The sequence below is a fragment of the Ornithorhynchus anatinus genome, chromosome X3 (assembly GCF_004115215.2).
Source record: "Ornithorhynchus anatinus isolate Pmale09 chromosome X3, mOrnAna1.pri.v4, whole genome shotgun sequence".
NCBI classification, from domain to species: Eukaryota; Metazoa; Chordata; class Mammalia; order Monotremata; family Ornithorhynchidae; genus Ornithorhynchus; species Ornithorhynchus anatinus.
The window spans coordinates 22,189,268-22,196,660 of record NC_041751.1 but is presented as its reverse complement, the minus strand read 5'-3'; the positions used below and the strand labels follow the sequence as shown (position 1 = coordinate 22,196,660).

General features: G+C 45.3%; 1 non-coding gene across 1 annotated transcript; it reads right to left on the bottom strand.

Moving 5' to 3' along the window:
- Positions 1–1,918: 1,918 nt before the first annotated feature.
- Positions 1,919–2,058, bottom strand: LOC114807688. Its single transcript, XR_003755763.1, has one exon. It is a non-coding gene; the product is annotated as a small nucleolar RNA SNORA7 (small nucleolar RNA).
- Positions 2,059–7,393: the final 5,335 nt, after the last annotated feature.

Here is a 7,393-nt window from a genome sequence, read left to right as displayed (position 1 = left end):
TTTCTGCCCAAGTGGATTAAAGCAGGGTCTAAGACGCTATTCCTCTGCGCAATGCAAAGTGTTTTAGCTTTCATCTTAATGCGAAAGATCATTTAAAAACTACTGTACTGGTGGCCAACCAATATGCAAAACTTGGATTTTTAGTAAGCAAATTGTAGATAAAATTGTAGTAAGCAAATTGTAGATAAAATGAAAGATAAAAACTTATCAGTGAAAAATAAGTAGAATTTAATTCCATGTTCAGTGTGCATATATTTACAGAAAAAAAGGGCCTAATCTTAAAATATCTTAACCTAAATAGTGTAGGGGGTTATGTGAAGTGGTGTCGCTATGGGACGGAGATAACTCGATAGCATAAGACAAGACACTTGAAATCAAAGCCTTTGCTTGAGAAGTTCAAGTTGAGTTTTGACTGGAATTTGTTTCCTGGCTGATTCAACCTTTTTGCTTTTCTTTCACAATCTATGATAACAGATTTAATAGCTCCTTGGAATATACAGGTTTGTCATTGATTTTATGGTGCTATAAAATGTCTAGGTGCTCTCCTTAGAATTTCCTCCAAATTGTGATCTATTAATTTAGGGAAAGTGGAGGGGTCTGTGTGGGTGTATAAGGCCAGAGGTGAATTGAAGTGCCTGTGTATTGAACTTTTTAGCACACAAAAATGAAACATAGGCTTAAAGTGGAAATTGAAGAAATTGCAGGCAGTGTAGTGAATTGTGTTTGATCCCCTGCCCCAATAAATTTTGAAACCTTTCATCAAGTTCAGGTGGCTACATGCTCTCTCCAGGCACCTTTCATTTTCATCCTCCTCCTCTCTTTTCCTCTGTCCCCTCACCCGTCCTTTGCCTCCTGTCTATTCTACCACCTTTGATCTCCTCAGCCAGGTCCTTTGAAATCCCAGACGATGCAGGAAGAGTATGCTCTGTTGTTGGAGCTTCCAGCAGCTAATTTGCAGGCACAGGAGTTATATTTGTATTCTCCCAAGTGCTTAGTACAGTGCTCTACACACAGTAAGTGCTCAATAAATGCCATTCACTGATGGTAGGTAACTGCAAATTTGCATGTTCATTGAAGGGTGGGGGGCTGTGACAGATTTCAGATGCTGCTGCTCCACCGCCCCCCCCCCCCCCCCCACCATCTAAGATGAAAGATGGACCCAAGAGTAAGAAAATTCATACGGGGAGGATTCTGAAGACAGGGAGTAGGGAGAAAGTCTAGGTGTGTGACTATTAGCAAGTGGAAAGATGAAGAAGATGGTAAAAATTAAGAGAGTAGTGTAGCATTTAGTGGAAATGATAGTGATGCCTTTGCAAACGCTTGGCAGGATCAAATTATAGATTTGTCATACTTTATTAGTATTCATAAAAAAGATATGGAAGCGTGAAATGCCTTGCAAGTGTCCTGAGATTTGCTGCTGCCTAAATTGTAGCCATGGCCCAATATGTGTCTTCTTAGGATATCGACAGCAGTGTTAGCTGGGACTCTCACAATGTAGTAATAGGTGGGCTTGCTGTTTCTGACATGCTTAGATTAGGCAACACTGCTATGTTGATGGGGAAGGAGCAGCTGTGGGAGAGCAGAAGAGTGATGGGGTGGAGACTGGGGAGGACAGGGAGTAGGAAAGGTTTATGGGCCATGGTTGTAACGAAGTGAGCACAAAGAAAAACATTGAGAAGAAATGAGAAGTAAGTCTCGTCTTATGCTGTCGAGTCCTCTCTGACCTGTAGCGACTCCTTGGATTCCTCTCTCCCAGAACGCCCCACCTCCACCTGCAGTCGTTCTGGTAGTGTACTCGTAGACTTTTCTTGGTCAAAATACGGAAATGGTTGACCACTGCCTACTTCCGTGCAGTAAACTTGAGTCTCCGCTCTCAACTCTCTCCCATGCTGCTGCTGCCCAGCACATGTGAGTTTTGACTTGTAGCCGATGGACTTCCACTCTCGCTAGCCACTGCCCAAGCTAGGAATGGAATGGGTATGTCTCTGCTTGACTCTCCCTCCCAAAGCCGAGACTGGTAGAGTACTGGAAACTCTCCAGTTGCGATCCTAAGAGAGGGAAATGATGAGAGCGCCTCCACATTCCAAGAATTCTTCATGGATGTTTTGAGACATTTAAGGAAGGGCATCTTGATTTTTGGAGGAGTGAGTGGAGACTAAAATTTAATTTGACTCTTGATGGGAGTGGGGTCTGGGAAATTAAAAGTAATTGGAATTTCCAAGTATTAAGAAAATTGGACGTTCAATATTGATTTGGTTCACTAGAGGTTCAGATAAACTAGGAGTCAGAAAATGTTTTTTTCTCATGTTCCAACTTTTGGACTGTGAAAGAACTGTCCTTGAAGATATGTTTGCCCAGGAAGAACTCAGGACTCAGGAGTAAAACCTGGGTTTTCCTTTTCGCTTGCCTTAATGAAAAATGTATCCTGGAAGTCTTTGACATGTGTCTGAGATCTCTCTCCTATCACAGTGCTTTCTTTTATGAAGCCAGAGATGCATTAACATATTCATTATTATGTAATGATAGTACTCATCATTTACAGCATACTATTATTGTACGCCTGCTCAATGTGCATAGTCCAAAGAAAATTAGAAACTGCTCTTTGAATAGAGAAATAAGACTTGCCCTTCTGACTCCTGAGGCTTTGAGGAGCAGTGTGAAAAGAGCACAGGCTTCATCTGATAATAAAAATTGTGGTCTTTGTTAAGTGCTTACTTTGTGCCAACCACTATACTAAGCACTGGGGTAGATAATGAAATCAGATGCAAGACGAGAAGCAGCGCCTGGGAATCGGATGACCTGGGTTCTAATCCTGGCTCTGCCAAATGCTTGTTGTGTGACCTTGGGCAAGTCACTTAACTTCTCTTTGCCTCAGTTCTCCTGTTCTCCTATTTAGACTGTGAGCCCCAGGTGGGACAGGGACTGTGTCCAACCTGATTAGCTTGTATCTACCTCAGCGCTTAATACAGTGCCTTAACACTTAAGCACCTAAATACCATAAAAAAAGGTCATACAGAGACACAGACTGTGTTCGACATGCGGCTCAGGCTAAGTAAGAGGGAATACAGACACTGAATAGCTCAGTGGAAAGAGCCTGGGCTTTGGAGTCAGAGGTCATGAGTTCGACTCCCGGCTCTGCCATTTAGCTGTGTGACTGTGGGCAAGTCACTTCTCTGTGCCTCAGTTACTTCATCTGTAAAAATGGGGATTCACTGTGAGCCTCACGTTGGACAACCTGATTACCCTGTATCTACCCCAGCGCTTAGAACAGTGCTCTGCACATAGTAAGCGCTTAACAAATACCAACATTATTATTTTACAGATGGAGGTAAATGAAGTATAGAGAGGTGAAGTGACTTACCCCAGGTCACAAAGCAGGCAAGTGGCAGAGCCAGAACCCAGGTCCTCTGACTCCCAGGCCCATGCTCTTTCCACTAGCCCACACTGCTTCCCTCCACCAAATTAAGTCAAGATATATGACACCTTCATTGCAAAATATATTAATTCAAACCTAGATCTTTGCTTATCGTTTTAACGTGGATGCTGCAATTCAAAAATACTCTCCAGTTTCACTTGAGCCTTTGGATCTCAACACTTCAAGGATTAGAAATCGAGGGCATATTAACTCAAGTGGTCTAACAGATGAATTAATGACTGAGTAGCTTATTTCTACCAATAAGATGCCTCCTGGAACCAAAAGTACAATACTCTTGTTAGCATGGATCAAGAGACAGGATCATTTTTAGTTAAATTCCTTGAAGAATGGGGGTATGGGAAAGTAGAAAACTAAAGTATGACATCTAGATTGGTCCCGGTGTACACGGATGTAAGAGAAAAGCACCAACTTTTGACTCCATAAATCGCTAGGGTCTGTTGGGCTGTTCTTCACAGGTTTGGCTGTTATCACTGCTCCACGATGGAATGATGGATGGACAGAGTTCTGGATCAAGGCTGCTTTTTGAACCCCCTTTCCATTGACAAAAGGCTGTGGTGTTGGACTGGAACTTTCCACCATAGTCTTTGCTGCCTGTTGAGTGAAGCGTCCAAAGGCATGGGACATGCAGAATCACCCCTGGACCCTGGGCAGAGGCAGAATTGGCTGACTCACCTTTGGGCTAATATTTGCTGCTGATTGTGCACTATGGCCATCACTCTCCAAAACAGGAAATGCTAAACTTTTAAAGGCTGACCAATATGAAAAAGTCATGCTTTCAGTCACACTGATAGTGTGTGGCCTAAACCTGCCAAAAAATTACTTCTTCTTGAGCAGGGTGCATTAGCATGCATTAATGCGCATGACCAGTAATTCACGATGAAACCAGAGCATCCTCTCTGGGTGGAAAGGAGAGCCAGCCTACACACAGATGGACATCTAGCAGGTTTTTTGTCATCACAGAACTGCAGTTCAGCCGGGATGGCACTTGTATGCCTATGGCTAATAAAGTACTGTATCCACTTGCATAATTGCTATAATTTTTGCAACCCAAAATTAAGGAGGGGCTGTTATGCCAGGAATTAAGTCTAGCAATGAAGGGAACAGGGGAAAAGTGGGGGAGAAGGAAGAGAAAGGTTAGAAGGTACTTCTATTGCATTCTCCCCAGTGCTCAATGAAGTGAGAACTCCAGGGCAGGGCACATTTCTCCCCACTTGGACCCAGGATGTGGCTGACATCCCCCACTCAGGTACCGATGGGCTGTTACAGAGTTGGTAAACACGTTTCCTGCCTACAAGGAGCTTATAGAGGAGGAGATGGCCATTAAAATAAACTACAAATAGGGGTGATGGCAGAGCATAATGGTAAGAGAAATTCGCCGCTCTGCCATTTGATGCACTTATTGCAAGCACATTGAATGATATTGTCCTGTATCATCTCTGAGCAAATCCCTGGGTTGCTAAAAACAAATATTCTACGTCGTTTATGGTGGATTTTTGCCAATACCATGCCTCCACTTTTATAACGGGTAAAATTGAGGTTGTGTGTCACTGGTGGGGTCCCACTTTAGTTGGGGAGGGGCCGGGGGGAGGGCACAGAGGCCAAGGGAGGGGAATTGCCAGCTGGGTCTCTGCCATCAGTGGCGATTGCGGAAAAATCTATTCCCCATTTCAGTGTAAGTCCTGTGTACTGCCCCGTTCCCCCACCTCTGCTTTTGGAACTTTTCTCTTAGAGACGATTGTACCCACCTGATACAACCCCTGGCTGCAGCCCCACCACAACTCCAGGGGCTGGCCTGGCTCCCGGCGGGGGTAAGTCTGTGGTAGGTAGGGAATGTGTATGTTATATTGTACTGTCCTCTGCACACAGTAAGTGCTCAGTAAATGCCATCAATTGAGTGATTGTTCTTCTCCCCGATTTCCCCTGCCCCTCGGCCCAGCTTGAAGCCGTGGGGACCAGACAGTCCAGGTAGGGGAGGAGGCCTAGGAGGGGGGTCACCAACACCTCCCTCTTTTTTTTTTAATGGTATTTAAGCGCTTACTATGTGCCAGGCATTGCATTAAGTACTGGGATAGATACAAGCCAATCAGGCTGGACTCAGTCCGTGTCCCACGTGGGGCTCACAGTCTTTATCCCCACTTCACAGATGAGGGAAATGAGGCACCAAGAAGTTAAGTGATTTGCCCAAGGTCACAGAGGAGACAAGTGGAACAGGGATTAGAACCCAGGTCCTCTTCCTGACTCCCAGGCCCGTGCTCTATCCATTAGGCCATGCTATGCCTCTTCCCTGGCCCCTCCCTGGCCCAGGCTGTTTCCCATGGCAGTGGTAGTTCCAAGGGCTATAAATAGGGGTGGCTAGAGACCAGTGATGGTGGCCACGTACCACTGAGGTTCTGGGCAGGAGAGGAAAGAAGAGTGGATGAGGAGGGTGAATGGGGCAAGGAGGCCCAATTGTGCACTGTTGCTGGAAAATGAGAAAATATTGGGGGGAAAGGGGAAAGAAGCTTTTAGAGGAATAAGAGAGCAGGGTGAGAGAGTCTGTGGAACAGGGAGGGAAGAGTTTTAAAGGAATGATGGTATTTGTTAAGCACTTACTATGTGCCAGGTACTGTACTAAGCGCTGGGGTGGATACCAGCAAATTGGGTTGGACACAGTCCCTGTCCCCTATGGGGCTCAACAGTCTACATCCCCATTTTACAAATGGGGTAACTGAAGCACAGAGAAGTGAAGTGACTTGGCCAAGGTCACACAGCAGACATGTGGCAGAGCTGGGATTAGAACCTATGGCCTGACTCCCAGGCCCATGCTCTATCCACTATGCCAAACTGCTTTTATATGCTGTTTAGACACCTGGACAGCAAACCGAGTCACCAGAAACAAAGTTCGTACTCCCACCTGGCTTTAGTGACGCACTCTAGGCAGTAAATAGAGCTGATGCCAAAAAGTCAGGCTCGGTGCTGTAAAACCGAAACAGGGTGTGATTTAGAAATGTCCAGGTGCAGGACATCCTGTGTTCTGATCATCCAGTTACTGGGCTGTCGTTAACCACTGTAACATCCTAATTGCTACCTAATTTCTATATTGATCCTATTCTGTAGCCAAGTCCCTGCGTTATGAATAAAGGTGGTGCCTGCGTTTTGGCATTCATTCAATAGTATTTATTGAGCGCTTACTATGTGCAGAGCACTGTACTAAGCGCTTGGGATGAACAAGTCGGCAACAGATAGAGACAGTCCCTGCCATTTGACGGGCTTACAGTCTAATCGATGCTGTGAACCCCGCTGACTCAGTGAGATGGATGAGCCTTGGGCTTCAGACTTCAGGTCTGAGAACGTATACAGAGGTGGTGATTTCAGTGCTAATGGGCACCAGGAGACCACTCTATTGTTTGAGGAACTGGATTAGCCACTTTTAATCGACACTTTATCATGGCAGGAGAGTTTGTGTATGTTGATGAAGCTTAGAGCTAATGCCATATAGGGTTACCCATAATGGAAATGTCTAGGCTGAAGCGTCAAAGTTGACTCACCAGTCCTGAGCAGCAGTGGCATGGGAAAGAGTCATTCAGTCATTCAATAGTATTTATTGAGCGCTTACTATGTGCAGAGCACTGTACTAAGCGCTTGGAATGTACAATTCGACAACAGATAGAGACGATCCCTGCCCATTGACGGGCTTACAGTCTAATCGGGGGAGACAGACAAAAACAATAGCAATAAATAGAATCAAGGGGATGTACATCTCATTAACAAAATAAATAGGGTAATAAAAATATATACAAATGAGTTGACGAGGACAGTGCTGAGGGGAGGGGAAGGGAGAGGGGGAGGAGCAGAGGGAAAGTGGGGGGAAAGGGCATCTTAGCTGAGGGAAGGTGAAGCGGGGGCAGAGAGGCAGCAGAGGGAGCAGAGGGAAAAGACACGTTTCCTGCTCACAGTGAGCTTGCAGTCTAGTGGGGG